The sequence below is a fragment of the Haemaphysalis longicornis genome, unplaced genomic scaffold (assembly GCF_048455015.1).
Source record: "Haemaphysalis longicornis isolate Haplotype H1 unplaced genomic scaffold, Haemaphysalis longicornis Haplotype H1 scaffold_10, whole genome shotgun sequence".
In the NCBI taxonomy this organism is placed as follows: Eukaryota; Metazoa; Arthropoda; class Arachnida; order Ixodida; family Ixodidae; genus Haemaphysalis; species Haemaphysalis longicornis.
In genome coordinates, this window is record NW_027526204.1 from 146748742 (window position 1) to 146766666 (window position 17925).

Here is a 17925-nt window from a genome sequence, read left to right on the forward strand (position 1 = left end):
TTTTCTGCAGAGTTTTCTATTTTAGAAATACATCTGTGTAGTGCTCAGAACTGGAAATAGTGGATAAATATTCCCTCAGTATATGCGCATGTTGTTCTAGGCTTGTTTGCACGCCAGGTGATTTTAGAACAGTAACAGTGAAACCGGAATACGCGCCGTTTAGTTTCCGAATTTGCAACCACATACGTTTTATGTGACCGAGCTGTTTATTCACGAGCCATAGTTTTGCCATAAACCTTTCTCTGAATTCTGCCTAATGTATCGGGCTTTAGCTTGTTTCCTTTTTAAGTCTTATGTATTTTCTTGCGTTGGATACCTTCGGAAGACTCCCCGCGCTTTGTTGTGCGGCTTTTTTGGCACCCTTACACTCTTTTGACCACCACAGTTTGTGGGTTCGTCTCAGCGCTCCTGTTAACTGTGGAGTAGCTGAACAGGCAGCCCCAATAATGCAAAATGTAAACATTTTATTCAATTCATCGATGACAAGGGTGTCCAAAAAGGAATTTCCCAAACTGCAAAACGTTGCCAATGAGTACACTGGAGTTTCCAACGTCGTAGTTTTGTGGGAATTACTGTTGGTGTCGATCTTGCGCTGACGACGACAGTTAAATGATCACTCCCATATGGGTTGTCTCTGATATCCAATTTAAAATTCCTAAAAAAAGGCGGGGAACTAAAATCTAGACCGCTCAACTTTCCTGAACTTGTAGAGCAGTATGTAGACTTGCCGGTGTTCAGTAGACCAACATTACTTGACAAAAAAAAATCTAAATCCGGCCTCTTACGTCAGTCTTGTCACTATTCCAAAGAGAAAAGCGTGCATTGAAATCGCCAACTAATACAAACGCATATGGCAGCTGGTTTACAAAGACTTCGAAATCTGACAGTGTTTCTGTGAGGTGTGGTTCAGTGTACATGCAGCAGACTGTCATTGCTTTGAATGCAAGCAGGTTGGCAGCCAGTGCTTCTAGCCTAGTTTTAAATTTGTGTTCTCGAGCTGCAATATTATTCTGGACAATTATTGCAACTTCGACAGCTTCCTTATAACCCTAGAAGATAAGTTCTTAGGACCACCGGTGCGTTGTTGCGGGCTTCCGTGTGGGATCGGGCGAGAAACAGCCGCAGTGCGATATCAGAAAAAACTTCGAGCGGACCACAGAGTGGTGTTTGATACATCGCCCGACAAAAAGTGTCATGTCCACGAAATGAAAGCCAATATGAGTTCCTCTTGTCAAACACTAACCACGAAGAATTTGCTATATTGGCTTTCGTTTACCTAGCGGTAAGCGGAGGCAAAGATATTGCTTCACCGAGGTGGACGTGTCAAAAGCGTTGGCTTCAGCTCTGAATTCCTCACTGGACCTTCAATTTCGCGGCCACCTGCACAGGTTTTGTGGTTATATAAAGACGGAACAAAAAAAAAGAAGAAAGCGTACGCTCTTGTATTTGTGACAGTGGTACTCGTTCTGCGTTCCCATTCCATATTCGGTTATTTGCTTTATTATTAACTTCATATCTTGCATGTATGGTATAATGCAACCATTTCAAGTGATGTTTTTTTTCTTTTTGTTATAAATTTTATTTTTAAACATTTTCACATTTCGCCTTAAACTGAAGTTCGCCTCCGGAGAAAGACCATCGTGTTGACATTGGCGCGGTGGTGGGGCATTCATATTTATCAGTTAGTCACCCCGCCGAAACGAAATAGCGGCGGCCCGTAAGGTATTGGGCCGGTGGTGAAGAATTGGGAGCTATGATAGGAACGTCGGGCCCACTCCATCAAATTTGCAAAAGTATGAAATATAGTTTTCAGTGCCGCGTGACTTCATAACCGGGTGGCATGTGAGTAGAATAAAAAAAAGCCGGTCAAAGGATTTTGGGCCAAACAATCGAGAAACGAAGCAAACCGTGATATGACAATACAATATATTCAGTAAGGAATTTGTTAGTAAGTAAGGCCAGGAACGTTTCTTTACTGAAAACCCATGCAATAGATCCATCCAGACACCGCCATCCGGCAGCAGTTTTTGGTGTGAGTGGCGAAAGTAGCAACTTCTCAGAAGAAGGGCGACCCCACCAAATCTGTCTCTTAGACTAAGTTAATGCTGCTTAAGCACGCACTGCACATCCTAAACAATTCGAGTTCATTCACTTAAGGCAAAGATTCTAGACACAAAAATACCCGAAGCTACGTGGCAGATGTTTGTCCTTTGCTTGACCCCCCAACGTTGGAATGGCTCTCAGGGATCGAAACATTCCCCTATGACGCCACCAACATCAACAAAAACCCCGTGGGTTGGATATCGATTGTCCTAATACAAAGGGAGGCTTACTCTGGAACCCTTTGTGTTGTTTTTAAGGATAGGGTTACTGCTATAATCCGATATTTCTCTTCGCAATATTGTTACGGGACTCAGATGGGCAATGCCTCAGAGCTCTTTGAACCAACAACGATGACGACGACGACGAAGTGCCTGACGTGAACCTTGCGCAAGCTGTGTCATCGCCGCCATGTTCATTCTGTAAATAGATCGCTTCACACCATCCCATCGTTCGTCTCATCTGTGTCCTGCTGCCACGTAGCATTTTCGTGGAGTGCGCGGGGTCATCCCCATCCTGGTCACCACATCGCATCGTCTCGGCCTGGGCGAAATCGTCGAGGGGACGTGAGCCTTGTCGGGCAGCCCCAGCCCACTGCGACAATTCGACCACTTCCCCCGCCCAGTGTCCCCAGCCCGTGAGCAGCCGATCAAGACCTACCGTTACAAGCCGAGACTAGACGATCAGAAGTTGCCCTGTCCACAGCCCTCTCGTCCGACGTGGTTCGAGTTCCTTCGACGGTACGCTTCTGCCTTCAAGACATCCCTGTTGTGGGGCCAGGCATCATCAAGGAAATCATCGTCAGCTGTGGTGGCAGGCTGGTGTGGAGGTTGGTTCTGCAAATTGTTAAAGGGTAAACATCTTCCTTAGAGGCGGAGCAGTCCCCATAAGTTGTATTTGATGGATATAGATAAGGCTTGCACTAAATGAATAAATGCGATATTTTAATAGGCGAAACATAAATTTTTGCTCATTGACATCAAATGAGGGAACGAGGGCTTTGTGTACTTTTTCTTCTCAAGCTTCAGACGCATCTAAGGGCAGCCTCAGGGCAGTATTTTCTAAGTTACAACTCAGAAAAGGAAAAAAACTAAGTAAAAAGAAAACTGGAAATAAAATTATAAAGAAAACGAAGAACAGAAAAACAGAAAACATTTAAATTCAAATATATTTTTGTTCGGTCCGGAATCCCCCAGCTGCGAGGAATCAGCGAAAATGCTCATCATTGTTGATGGCCCGTGCTTTGATTATATTCGTGTTCTTTTTATACCTCCGACTAATGATGGCTGCATAAGAATGGAGCGTGACTCAATGGAGCGTGACTCAATAACACAGCCATCTCAAAGTGAGCGTTGAAATGGCTGTGTTACGCGGTCATTTAAGCAGCGCGGACATTAATCCCGTAACCGATTCCGGACTCTTGCATGCAATCTTAAGAACTTAGCCGCCTTACGAGGAACAAAATTTCCGGCATTTTGCCTTTTATTTTGGGCGAAGAGATACGAGGTCATACAAAAAGTCGCCCTCGCAGATGTCCTTGTAGCGCTGCCGAACGCTAATGGCGTTCCCAAAGGGCGAAGTTTGCCACCTTAACGATGAGCTCTTAAAAAGGACACACCAAAAGCCCCAGTTCAATTTTTGCCTTTTACGTTCAAATCTGCCACTTATTGCACCCAGGCCAAATGATGACGGCAACAGTTGTGAGGTAACCTGATTTCACTTTGAGAGCTTATTCTTTCCGGAAATCTGGCTGGTCAGTGGTGCAGCCATTACTTAAGGAAACGTTTAACCAGCTCCGAAAAACAGGGCACTCATAATGACGCTGCAGTGCCTGCTTTATACAATTTTCAAAGGATGAATATTCCAATGAGCACTATTCGCGCTTGTTACCGAATTACTTCGTAGCTGTCCTTCTTGCATCTTGATCGCCAAACTTACGTGCCTAGCGTTTCAAACTTTTGGCTTACATATAACATTGAATACGCCGCTACACTGGACATTTCTATAATTTACGACTCATTTGTCGGTCTTTGCATTAGCGTTGATTGATTCGCAAGGGATGTTAATGTTCTCGCTAGGGAGATCGGGAACTCATCGTTAGCGAGCATATGCGATAGTGTTTTCTGGGTATTAACGCTGCTACGTGGCAAGCTTTCTTGCACACAAGTTAGTTTGGCTTTTGATCCAATCATCTCTTCTGCGATTATTTCTTTTGGAGCAGCTATCATCATTCTCTTCTATTTCTTGCAACCCAACTGCTTCAAAATAGTTTACTGTTTTCGTGATATGTATGAATAAAAGATGAGTTCACACTCTCCGTCCCGGTCGCCAGCCATTTTTCTCCCTCTTTTTCCCTCTGGCGTCGTATCGTTATAAAAAGCACACCAAGGACGACGAGTGTTACCATAACGACGAAAGGACCTCGTGTCTGAATGTTGGCACGGGCGTTTTTGCTTTTGCTTCCATCAGAAAAGCGGCCGCCATAGCCCGGAATGCAGCCCGTGTCCTCGTGCTCACCAGCAGAACGCCTTAGCCACTGGGCCATCGCTGTTTGTGTGCGTGTGTATGTATGTATGTATGTATGTATGTATGTATGTATGTATGTATGTATGTATGTGTGTGTCTGTATGTATGTATGTATGTATGTAGATGTATGTATGCATGCATGCATGTATGTATTTATGTATGTATGTATGTATAAGAATAGGAAATGAGGTGCTCGTTGTAAGTAACCCAGAAAGAAGAGTTGGCAGTCAAGAAAACCTGGGAAAGCAAAGGGGAGGATGTGTTAGGTCACTGAAACAGACAAAGAATTTGGAAAGAAAGAAAGTGGAGAAAAAATGCTCGCAAGGTGGGATCCAAACCCACGACCTCCGGAATACCGGTCTGGTGCGATAACCACTACGCTACCGGCGGGGCGATTCTCCCCTCCACTTTCTGGGGTATTAATGTTTGGGTATTTTAAATGCAGAGCATTTCTTAGCCTCGCCTGTTCCTGCGTCGGACGGTGTCAACAGTTCCGCGTCCGCAGCAGGTGCGCCTCTCCTTCCCTCTTCTCTCTCAACAGCAGCTGGCGCACGCATGCGTCGTAGTCAGCCCGTTCGCTCCGTCGCGGTCTCGGCGTAACAGGTGCGTGATAGCAGCGCGGTGGGGCGTGGATGGGCGCGCGCTGCTTGCGCATGCGCGCTCTCCCCCCCGTACTGCTCTCCCTCTACTGCGCGCGCTGCAAATATAGCGGCTAGCGGTCGCTCGTGTTTCAGTCACTGTGTTGCTCCTTCTTTCCTTGGTTGACGCTTGTGCCCACGTTTACTCGTGTCTGCTACTCCAGCATCACGAAAGAAGCGATGGAAGCAACACTGCCTTCAATCAGTACTGAGGCCCCAATGCTCTGCATTTACTCGTGTTCCCCTCGCGGGAAGGTGCGGGAATTTTTTTTGTTTCCTGTGCTTGGGGGTGGTAGCAAGCGCCACTCGGACTACTCGGAATGATGGGGACCTTCTTTTTAACCCGGGACCGTGACCCGAGTGTCTACGACATGTCGAGAGTGGTCGACCAGCGTTGAACCCTCTTAAGCTTCCTATGGCACCAAGACTGCCAGAACAGAGGCCCTCGCTATGCATGTAGCCAATCAGAATAGGAAATGAGGGGCTCGTCGAAAATAACACAGAAATAGGAGTCGGCAGTCAGAAAACCTCGGAAAGCAAAAGGGAGGTTGTGGTATGTCACTGAAGGTAGGTCACAGTTGATTAACGTTATTGCTCCTCGGCCTTTGGGCTTCTTTTTTTGGTGTTATTTTGCCCTTTTGCACAGTCAAGACAGCACTAATCGTTGCTACAAGTGAAAGAGCGATCCACCGCCCGACGAGTTTAGGAAGAAATTCTGGTATCACTCCTATTTTTTCTCCGACGGGTGGCGGCGCAAGTTCCACCCATGCGCAATGAGCAAAGCTGCAGTGGTGCTGGCGCATGGGATGAGGTTATTGATCGGAGACTTTTTGTGTGCGCACGTTCGACTTCCCAACCACTAGATTAAACACTATCACTGTTAAAAATAGTTGGCATGAAATTACGCTCTTGGTGCTTGAAGTGTAAAGACGCCGTCGCTCAACAAAACATATGCAAGCAATAAACACATTAGAAAGTTGGGCGTTTGTTTAGATTTATTTAAAAAAAGAAACCGAGAAATGCGGCAACGCTGAACCGAAATTATCCGCTGAACCTTTTTTGAAGCCACGGAAGCAAGAAAAATTCACTTTGAGAAAAACCTTAGGAACTTAGTGATAATCATTCTAGAAAACAGAGAACTCAGAAACCTGTATATAATGGTAGGAGCCAAACAAGGGGTAAAGACAGGACATTTTTGCGATATCACCACAGAAAGTGAGATCTTTTGTGAGGCCAGAGCAGGGTGCTTGATTGCAAAAATTTAGCAAGAAAACTGGGGCACGTGAACTATGGGAGGCGTTTTATATGAACACCGGAGACACCGATTGTGTCAGTGAAGCGACAGTGTTCGGGGAAGGGCGATGTCCTGCTTTTACGCCACCAAAAATTAACATATCAGAAATAGATCTTTGTGATTTACAATACAGAGACTTGCGCAGCGCTGTGTCTGTTAACTAACAGTCACAGCGTTATGATGTGTTTCTTCGTTTTAACTCTTTCATTAATTTTAGAATAACATGTGACAGCTCTGGCCGCCTGGATGATATGGGCGGAGGTGTGCGTCTATCGATCGGGCCAATATATACGAAGGCATTTTTTTCTTAAAAAACAAATACGTAGTCAGCGCTTGTCCGGACAACGTTTTCATTTGTTACATCCACACTCTCCTAGATGTTTCGTTTCTTTTGAGCAATAAGCTATCTCGGCACGCAAAGAATTGTACTATGCTTCTTGCTGTTTTTTGTCTAGGAATACGGTTTTTTCGCTGCAACATTTCACAATCCTGTTCGCAAGCACTTGGCCCCTGTTGTCTAACGGCCTTGGTTTTTTCGAACATGGGTTATTTGCACATACAAAACGCATCCCAGAGGAAATTTTCTATCAGTACGCTCGCCTGTCTGTGTGTTCGTCTTTCGTATACAGTCACATACTCCTTCCCCCGCTTACAGCTGAATTGTACTCGCGCGCGTTGATTCCTTTTACCTACTTTTCGACGAACAGTCCGAGAACACTGAAAGAGGTGACAAGCGCGTCGATACACCTAGAAGTTGATTGATTGATTGATTGATTGATTGATTGATTGATTGATTGATTGATTGATTGATTGATTGATTGATTGATTGATTGATTGATTGATTGATTGATTGTGATTGATCTTAGGGTTTAACGCGCGGAAGCTACACAGGCGATGAGGCACGCTTTAGTGGATGGCTCCAGATTTATTTTGACCACATGGGGATCTTTCACGTGCGCCGAAATCTCGAACACAAAGGCGTTTTTGCTTTTGCCTCCATCAGAAAAGCGGCCGCCGGGGCCCGGGAATTGAACACGCACCCTTGGGCTCAGCGGCAGAACGCTATAGCCATTGAGCCACCGCGGCTGGTGATACACATAGAAATACACACGCAACCCGGCCCTACGTGGTCCTCCCGAAAGTATAGACATAAGAGTGTTTGGCGTGTGTTTATATACATTCGTGTGTGTATATTGCATGTGCGTTTATACTTGTTTACACATTCCTGATTCTTGCCACTCACATTTACAACAGAAATAACCTTAAATTTCTTGTGCATAGCATTCTCGTATCCCATCGCTAGACTTGCACGCAATGCACCAGCGACCGTTCGAGGAAATGTGAGCCCGGTGCATGAACTCATACTTTTGCTTTCGAGTTTCAGCTCCGGGCCACAGGCATTTTTCTACGGTCTGGAGAACATCCTTGAGTGTTTAGCTGTATTTCCAACACAGGTAAGGTTCAGGCTAGACAGCCAACTCTGCGCCTAGACTACATATATTTTTATGTTTTACATGGCAATATTCCGTTGCAAATAGACATGGGAACTACGAAATATCTGTTTCTCAATATGTATGTTTGCAGGAGCTACGTAAAAATCAGGAAGGACACTTAGTGATGTGTTATGAAATAGACGTTACGCAAAGAAGCAATGACTTCAGAAAACTCAGCGTTGGTTCCCGCATCCCAATGCAACGCTCGCAATGAGGACCTCCACTTTGGAACGTGGTTTCGAAAATTCTTGGCATTTTCGCTGAAAAGAAGTAAGCATTAGGCGCTAGTTGTTTACTTCGTGTGTTGCTTGTATCCCAAGAACTTGCGGGAAGGCTTCAAAAATCGACAACTCATTTCAGGAACAATACGAAGAAATCGTCCACTGAACAAAGATATTTACATGAGCAGGATCTCAATAGACGGCATAGTGCAATTTCTTCCCAAACCAATATCATCTCTAGGAAAAAAGTATAGAAAGAAAGTGTTCTCATTTTAAATTTGATTAAATTCAAATAATTTGATCATACAAAAACATCTTGCCGATTTTTGACGTGTAAACACTTGCTCTTGAAATATGAAAAAAGATTTATTGCAACCTGATTGTTTACATGTTTGTTGTGCCATGTCTGCCTGCGCATGCAAATACTATTCCGGGTAATACGACATATTTTAGGTTCTTTGATTGAAAAGTGCAGCTCTACTTGAACCGAAATAAAAACGTGGTGAATCATATGGTTGTTGATGTGCAGCTGGCCGGGGCTTGAAAGATGAATAGAAAGGATATTATGGCTGCCTCTCCTTGACGTTAACGGCCTACAGCATAAAAACACCGTTACACAGTTATAAGTAGTCAATTATAATCTAATTGCTTGCTCAGTTAGGAACATATCCTCGTCCATGTTCAATCTGCTGGCTATGCATCCGAAGCACTCATGAAACACCGTGCCTTCTTCGAATATGCAAAGCAATCCGGGCTCACAGTCTGTTGTAAATAGCCTGCCACACATAATTTGAGAACCAAACAACCACCATGCAGTGCATATTGCAGAATCGGCAGCAGTACATTTGGTAGGGCATACAACAATACTGACATAGCAGTTTCCAGTTAGGGCGAATTTTTTTCTTACAGCAGAATGTATCCCGCCAACCACGTCGTGCGCCAATTTTATGCAACACATATGGCCCTAACCTTACCAACATCTACATCATCAAAATCACTTAGCAGTACCGTTGGAGTGCTCTAAACTCCTGCTTAGCAGAGGGGGAACCATTGAGTTCCAACCTAGTAAAAAGAAATATCGGCCTCCCGCTTCTCCCACTTAACGCAATGTCAGCGCACAAAGTGGCCTTTGAAATAGCGTGAGCTCCGTAGAAAGCTTCACAAATTACATCGCTTCGGATGTCATCGCGTATTACACGGATTACCAAGCCGTAGTTGGCACATTTTTACTGAGCTCTTACTTTGGCGCTTCCACTCCGTCGCGCCTAAGGCATCTACTCATTTCACTGTCAATTACCGCCCGTGTGACTCTCCCAGTCCTTTCCTCTTTTTCATTTTTACTCTGGTGGTGCGTAAGCCTCTGATCAACCCACCGTTAGCCTCCGTCCTTTTTTTGCTTCTCGGTTAGACTTTCCATTGAAAATTTGAGCTCACACATGCTGACATCCGCCTGTCGTCATTCCTAACTATGCAATTCCAACGAAAAAAATGAACAATAAGACCACTCTACCGCTATCGAAATGTTCGTTCCATGTTCTTTAAGCTTACACTGCAACCACTTTGACACGCGTCGTCATAGGCGTCTAATGATTCCGCCCCGCACGTGGTGCAGTCCTTTGTTGCAAATGAACGAGAACGAATCTGCACTCATTCGTAGAGCCTTTGTGCGCGTTATCAAAGCACAAACGCTATTATAAGCGATTTTTTTCAGAAGGAGCAAATTCGTTTGAGCTGCTGCCTCTCCCCAGATTCGTCCTAGTTACTTCAGTTCATCATGCCTATGTAGCCTTTGAAGGAACAAAAATTTGCCCTCGGGCAGGTAATGTAGTTCTTTAGCCGTCTCTGTCCGTAGCCTCGCACCTAATGTAGTCTAGCCTATTGAAGTTCTCCGCATTGGCTGTTGCCTTTATCAGCATTCAGTAATGCTATTTCATGTCCAGTGATAAACGGCAGCACTGCAGAAGTGATCCTCGTACTCCGAGGTTACTTCCATCAGCCCTTTTATCAGCTGAATTAACCAGAGCCTTAGAATAGCGGGAGCAACGGTTTATCCTGGAGAGGGTGATATTGTAAAAGAAGTCTTTCTTGATAAATACGATCGCTTGTTAACATAAAGTGCCTCTTTGAACATACGCATATCTTCCTGCCACAACAACACAAAACCAAGAATCAAAGGAATCTATCTTGCCGTGTTATCTTGTCAGCACGATCCCAGCGCCTAAGTAGGGCATGATAAACGCACGTTTTGCCTATTCTGAACGTTTGTGTAAATGTTCGAGAAGTTCTGGGAAGTTAAGCAAGCTGGCGGCTTCTGAGAAGCCACTAAAGAAAGACTTGCAAACATTTACGTGTAAAATAGCAATAGTACTCTGTTCAAAGCTGCCACGAAGAAGAAAAATAACATTGTTCAGCTGGAAACCATTAGCACTTGGCAATTTACTCAACTACATTCCATTCAAGAAAGCTGTTTTCTTAGGCGAAAAGACAATAAATATTAAAATTTAAGATTTTGCGGCAGAGTTACGTATTACGAGAAGGAGCGAGGTTTAATAGGCCAGCACTAAAAATGTAGTTATAAGTCTGGTAATTGAACGTTATTATTCAGGCGAACCGCCAAATGGAACAAGAGGACCCAGTACAATTGCCCACGTATACTTTTTGGCAGTGGCTTATGCCGGCGGCTACGAATCGGACGTACAAGGTTCGGTGACTTCGTAGAGGAATCACCGCACTGTTGCTGGAGAGTCCCCCTCCACCATCTGTTTCCCTTATTTTCTATGTTATTTCTTTGATGTTTGCAACATGATTAGTATTGTTGTTATAGAGACAAATCAGTCTTTTTGTGAACAAAGAAATTTCTGTTGCCTTCAAGGCACGCAGTGCTACATGATACCAGAAACGCACCAACATTTTACCAAAACATATCACCCGTAGTTTCAGGTATGCCTATCAGGGATACCCTTCAAAAGCACAATGAAAACAACATACAAATTTGCTTTGTTCGGAAAATCTCTCAGATCATACGTGACTACAATTGCGCATTTTACAATTTTGGACCGTGTCTGACGGAACGCGTCACGTGAGCCGTATTCCGCGAGCATTAGTCTGAGTACTTGCTTTCCTTGCTGCAATTGAGTTGTCAGTTTTCGTGTACCCCTACATCGACCATATGAAATTGCTTCTTGGACCTGGGGTGTGTGTGTCTGAAATAAATAAAATAATAAATGGCTGAGAACATTGTGGTCACGGTATAAATAAGTGTATTTGAAATTACCCCGGTTTGGCCAGGATGTTTTATTGCAAGGGCCATGTAGGCCTATTGCAAGGAGGAGACGAAAAAACGGGAATTCAGTACAATCAAGGCACGCCGCTGTGAAGAGTCTGGAAATGTGGACTCGCTGATGAATCCTAAGTAAATCTAGCGTCGCGTTTATGTAAGCAGTACCCTTAAGCGGTGTAACTGTATCATAGGCTTTATTCTGGGTTTTGGTAAATATAGAGACCATAAACTGAGCCAGTTGAGTCTTTCTTGCAATCTGAGAACTCGCCGGGTGTCATATGTACGGTATTTTATAGTCTTGTCGGCGTTCGTGAGGCAGCTTGGAGTTCATCCACGTTGAGGCCGCTTGTTGAGTCCATCCACTTCCATACCGTACTGCATTGTAGCCGTTTGCTTATTACCACGTTGCCTACCCTATCCACAACATCCATTTTAATTTGAAACGCCATGAATTTCACCAGCAACTCCTAAAACTCCTTTGATATCTTGGTTTACTTGGTTGGACATTAGCCAAATACTGGAATATAAGGTATCCCAATTTCTGTCAATAAAGGAGCTGGTACGGTGGTTAAAAGTTTGACATCTGGCTTATTACGCAGCTATTTCATTGCATTCTGGGCAAGCCCGTAATGAAAGTTATTTTGGAGGAGAGAAATGTTTATTGGAGGAACGTTTCTGATTGTCTTGATTCTCTCTTCGCAAATACATACCTGTACAGCCATGAATGTTGTAGCACCTAGCTCCTCTAAATAGCTCGCTTCTCCCTCGATGGAAAGTGAGACCAAAGACGGTTTTTGTAATAGCCAGTGCCTCACGTAACTTACTCTATCCAGACACTGCTACTGACAGCCGGAAATTGTTTTTTTTTTTCAGCACAAGGCAGAACGAGTTGCGCGCCGCAACTTCATTTACAAGACAGCGCCCAGGAACTGCGTTTCTTGAACCCTGGCAACTTCGTTGAAGCACGTACCGCAGAGATCAAAGCAACAGAACTTCTTTTGCTGCATTTCCTAGCACCCTTTCAGTTTCTTATTAAAATGAAACCAATATAACAACACCTCACGCCCCTCTCTCCTCAGACGCATTTGTTTGCAGTTCTGTTCGTAGAGATTGCATTAGTTTTAATTAAAGTTTGCCCCTGAATTTGAGAAAACGCGCTATTAGTTTTGTTCATGGCTTAACGTCTGGACACAATTTCTCGCAAATTCGCAATGCTTAAGAAGGTGGGACACAATGACTGTACCATTGGTCACATACGTGTAAACGTTAAAACTCCTTTTATTACGCAAAACAAAACGACAGAAGGAAGAAAACATTGCGTAAACACAGTGCATTTCATTAGCCAATTACTAGAGTTTTGTGCAAGGAATAATGGTTGTTTCTCGTTTGCAATATTTCCGGACTAACTAGAAGATTTGCGTGAGGACATATCGATTAAAGTGACCTGGCGACAATTTCATTCTTCTGCGTTGGGTGGTTGCGCGCACCGCGTTGCTCAATGGGCGGTAGTGAAACGTTTGGCACAGAAAAGTGCACTACAAAAAAGTGCCGTAAAACATCACAAGACCGCGCAAAGCCGGCAACCAAATTTCATTTTTACTGGTGATGTTTTCATAGTACGCGCATATGAACAACTTTCATGAAATACATCGCAGGATTGTCCTGGTGCGCAGCGGGTTTTTTCTTCGTTGGAGTCCAAGAAAAAACAGCGCGCTCCCCTTTTATGATGCGTTTGAAGAAGTTACGCAGCTCTCACTCAGAGACAAACTTCCACGCATAACTTTCGTCTGTTTCAGATCAAAGCTTAGAAAATGCGTGAGAGAATACGAAGCACAAATGGAAAACATCGAGAAATACGGGTGGCGATTGTCCACACCATTTCAGTTAGTTTTATTTTTTCTAAAATGTACCGAAGGTGTCTGAAGAAAACTAAGCACTGTAATGAAGTTAAAGGCACCTGATAAAGAAACTTGTTTTGCTAAATATTTTCCAGAGATTACCTGGGTATAACCTTTCGAAGTGCTTCTTCATCAGATCAGGGATATTTGTAGCTAAACTGTCCAAATTGAAGACGCGCCCTCAACTTTTTGACACGCAACATTATTCAGTGCTTTAAGGTCAAAGTGATACTGTCCATGGTCTTCTTTAAGTATGTATAGACCTAAAAACTCAATATTGCGCACTTACTCCACAGCGTCACGGACTGCGAAACACTAAGCACTAAAGAAACTCAGCACTGCAAGGAAGCTAAAGGCAGCTGACAAAGAAACTTGTTTTTGTAAATATTTTTACATAGATTTTCTGGGTATGACCTTTCGAAGTTATTTTTATGGATTCTTGTAACTAAATTCTCCTATTTGAAGAGACGGCCTGAAGTATGTTGACACCCAACGTTAATCAGCGCTTTAAGCTCAAATTGATACTTTCTGCGGCCTTCTGTGTATGTATAGACCTACAAACTCAATATTGTACACATAGCCAGCAGTTACAACTGTAGCTCACAGCTCCATCCCATGTTGCCGTCTTCCCAGAATCCGTTCAACACACAGTCAATTTCTATGACATATATTTTCGTGAAGTGTTCGAGACTTCATGTTTCCAATTTAAAAACAAAAGCAAAAAAGGTATATGAATACAGTGTTTTGAAGAAGGTCTGGAAATCCAGGAAATACAAATGTCACGTGCTTTTACGTTTTGGCTCATTAGAGGGCCGTCGCAAAAGCTGCAACAAAAGTAGAATCTAGTGGGTCTTCTATATGCCGTCGGAAACAGCTCCGACATTCCCATTGAGAAGCCGCCAATTTCAGTTTTTCCCTCAGGTCCTCTTTGTCCCCGCAGCCCTGGAGGTGCGCCAGTCGTTCGCGATAACACAAGCCGTGGAAAAGAAAGTGCACAATAGGCCCACCACAGACACTGACATTCATGAGGGCCGTCAAGTTTGTCACTGCCATGTACCACTTCTCCAGAAATCCTTTCCTCAGCAGTAGACTAAACCCTCGAACGAAAGTAAAACCAGGCTAGTCAGGAGTCGGATGCTTTCGTTCGTTTTTCTTTGTTGGGATTGAATTGGAATCTCCTCCCGTAAGAGCCCTTTGTGATGACAAACCCTTTGGAGTATACCGTCGCTGTGTGCACGGTTTTATTAGGTGGAGGATATCCAATGAACCTGACATTTGGCACATTTGTTCATTTTCGCAGTACTCAACGCATGTGTCTTTTTGCCTGCTTTTGCACCAGATTTTAAATAGCTATAGGCAGCTTGTCACATCCTTATAAGGAGTCCGCTAAGGATGCCACTACCTGGAAATATATGTCAGCACAGAGCTGGTATTTTATAGGATGTCATATTAAAGACAATTTCTACATTTAAAAAAAATATCTGGATTAATGGACCACTATTGCGTAGCATTCATATGCTACAACCTCATTGGTGTATGAGTTACCAAATTTGGGGATGGTCTACTATTTTACGTTGCCTCGTATTCCTGCAAATAATCTAAATGCGAAATTTGATAGCAATAAATGCCCCTTCTTCACCGATTGTGTATTCTGTCATGTTATTTTTGCCAATAATCGAAATGCGAAATTTGATAGCAATAAATGCATCTTCTTCGCCAATTGTGTATAGCCGCAGATGCAAGGTGCAGTGGAGGGGTGATCCGGCTTTACGATTTTTTATTCCCATTTTGAAAGTTCTTTTCCGAACTTTTCTAGTTTAATTTTTGTTTTTTTGAGGAGATCTTTAAGGTGCATAGTCTGGATTTCGTTAGTTGATTTTTGTAAAATTTTAATTTTTTGTCTTTTTGCAAATTTTTTGTTTTCAAGAATTCTATTCGATCAATTATCTCAATTCAAGCTATTAAAATAAAATAATCTGTTACTTTCCCCCATTGCGAATTTTCGAGCGAATGCCGGGCGTTGTATGGCTCTACCATTTTGTTTTTTTTTTTTTTGCGTTTCCAGCGTTCTTCTGAGGGACGTGTTAGTTTAGTCCTCGTTTTTCGGAGGCGATCTCTAATTTGCATACTCTTGATTTCGACGGTTCTTTTTGTAATGTTTTCTTAATATTTTTTCTGGATTTTCAAAATTCTGTTCGGCCAATATTTCTTTTCGCTATTATAACGAATAAGCGATTGTCCCTCACCAATTTTATGTTTTTGGCAAATACAGCGTCTGATGTACTTGTCCAATTTTCTCCATTTCTGGTTTCATATTTGCAACAATATTTTCCAGACATTTTTATTAAGGTCCTCGTTTTTTGGAGATTTTCAAGATGCATGTTTTTGATTTCGTCAGTTCGTTTTTGCTAAAACATTTTCCCTCTTCTGATGTTTTCGAAATTCCGCTCGACAATTATCCCTATTTACGCTATTTCAACGAGTCAATGTGTTACTTTCGCCAATTATACATTTTGGTACAAATTCAGGGCGTTACACGGTCCTGGATTTGATATACTAGGTAAATAGTGCTATTCATTGACACACCTCTTGAAGTTATGAACCAGACAGCCTGTAAAACATGGGAATGACAGCATACAGTTTTTTAAAGCGAGGCATTCTTTGCCTGATTGATGGCCTCGACGTGTGAGTAAAATTCACTGCATGAAAGCCAACTTTAGGCATACTGTAAAAACGGCAACTTTACACAATGGGTTTAATAAAAGCCACATCTATCAAACTCTCCCCAAATAATCGTGGGATGTCTCTGCACACCTAACGAACATCTCAATACAAAAAGTGTAGTTTGGCAATAAACAGTTAGTGATGACGACGAATACATTCTTTCTCTAGGCAGGGTTGGAACTTGGCTTTGGACTTCGGTTGCGTGGGGTTGGTCGTTGGCTTTCTACTTTAGCTTAGTTGAAGTGAGATTTGGCTTTTGCATTTGCATGAGTTTAAGTTGACTTTGGGACAGTTTAATTTTGAAGTTTGTTTATTTGAGCATTCCTAATACACAGAAATGCAGAGAAACGGGGACAAAAAGCTTTTCATGCGACAGCTTGACGAGGTCCCAGTTCCCAGCAGGCCCCAGCAGTGGGTTGTGGACGTTAGCTTTAAGTCTTGTAGCTTAGAAGAAAGCTTCGCATTTTAACCATATTTGGCTTGAGAAAGGTCTTTGATTTTTATTACGGTGATGCTGTGAACAGTTTATATCAGACCAAACTTTCACACTAGCTAATCTTTCTCTACCCATGTGCGACCCGGTGTCATCTCCAATATCAAAGCCTATGCGCAGCCCTATGCTGTTCGTTACGTGGTGCTTGAGCGCCGCCGTTATGAGCGCCGCTCTTAACAGACCAGACAATGTCCAGGGTACGCTTCTGGGAAAGTGGTATTTTGGACTTGTTGATAGTTGAGGAGAGCCCCTATCATTGTGATGAAAATGGGGCTCACAGAGAATAGGTTGCTTAAGGTTCTGGGCGTCGCAGCAGATGTCAAAAGTCAACTCCGTCGTCATACAAATCAAGCGAAGGGGTGTGCATAAAACGCTATTTATGACTGTTTGGCACTAAAAGAGATTCTTTTTACCACGTGCAAAACGGTTACGCTAGCTTTGTCGCTGCAACTTTAAATCTAGGAGCATTTCCAAAAATATAAATGAGTTCTAATTAAGTATTACACTCTTAGCCGCGTTCCGGATGGCGTTCTATTTATATGCGGTGGGCAGTCTCAATACGGTGACATAAGAAGCCCTGACCGACTTCTTTTCTGTGACAAAAGCTCAGGTGGTTGCAGCACGCTTATATCCTGCGCCAAAGCCCCGTGTCAGGGCCATAAACTAGCAGACAGCCTGACGCCACTAATAAAATAAAAAAATGGAGGCAATCGTGAAGCTGCGAGCGATATGGGCGGCTTGCGGCGCTTGCACATATACCTCCTCACACAATGGCCCGCGAGCTTCCTTTGCCTTGGCCAACGACGCGCGCCCGACCACATGGCGAAAGCCGAAAAACATTTTAAAAAATCTTGCGCGCACATGCGCAGTAGGAGTGGAAAAAATTTCGCGTGAGGCGAGTTATGGTCGGGTGATTTGTCTCTATCGCGAAAGTGCGAGGAATTTCTGAGCGGAGCAAGTTGGTGGCCCGCGCTTTGACTCTTGCTCTGTGTAGTTCATATTCAGTTCCGAGGGTTCACAATTTCTTGACCCCGTTCAATTCCGCTGACATCAAATGTGTGCTTCGAGGTCGGTGTAACACTGGAAACAACTGCGAATGCGATGGGTTTATTTAGGGCCACCAGGAACGCAAGCCAGGCAGCGCAGCCATATCAAGCCGGCTGATGTGTGCATTGCTGGAATAGCCCGGTTGAGCATTAAAAGATAAGTAAGTCCCTCAATTTTTTTTTTTTTTTGAAAGGTGGGGGGCGCAGACTGT

At 43.6% G+C, this 17925-nt stretch overlaps 1 long non-coding RNA gene across 1 annotated transcript in view; it reads right to left on the reverse strand.

Moving 5' to 3' along the window:
- Window positions 1-2765: 2765 nt before the first annotated feature.
- The window catches only part of LOC144159598 (uncharacterized), a 699997-nt gene continuing 684837 nt past the window's right edge, over window positions 2766-17925 (reverse strand). The window contains exon 5 of the long non-coding RNA XR_013320334.1: window positions 2766-2936. This is a non-coding gene — a long non-coding RNA (uncharacterized LOC144159598). The remainder of the gene's footprint in view (window positions 2937-17925) is intronic.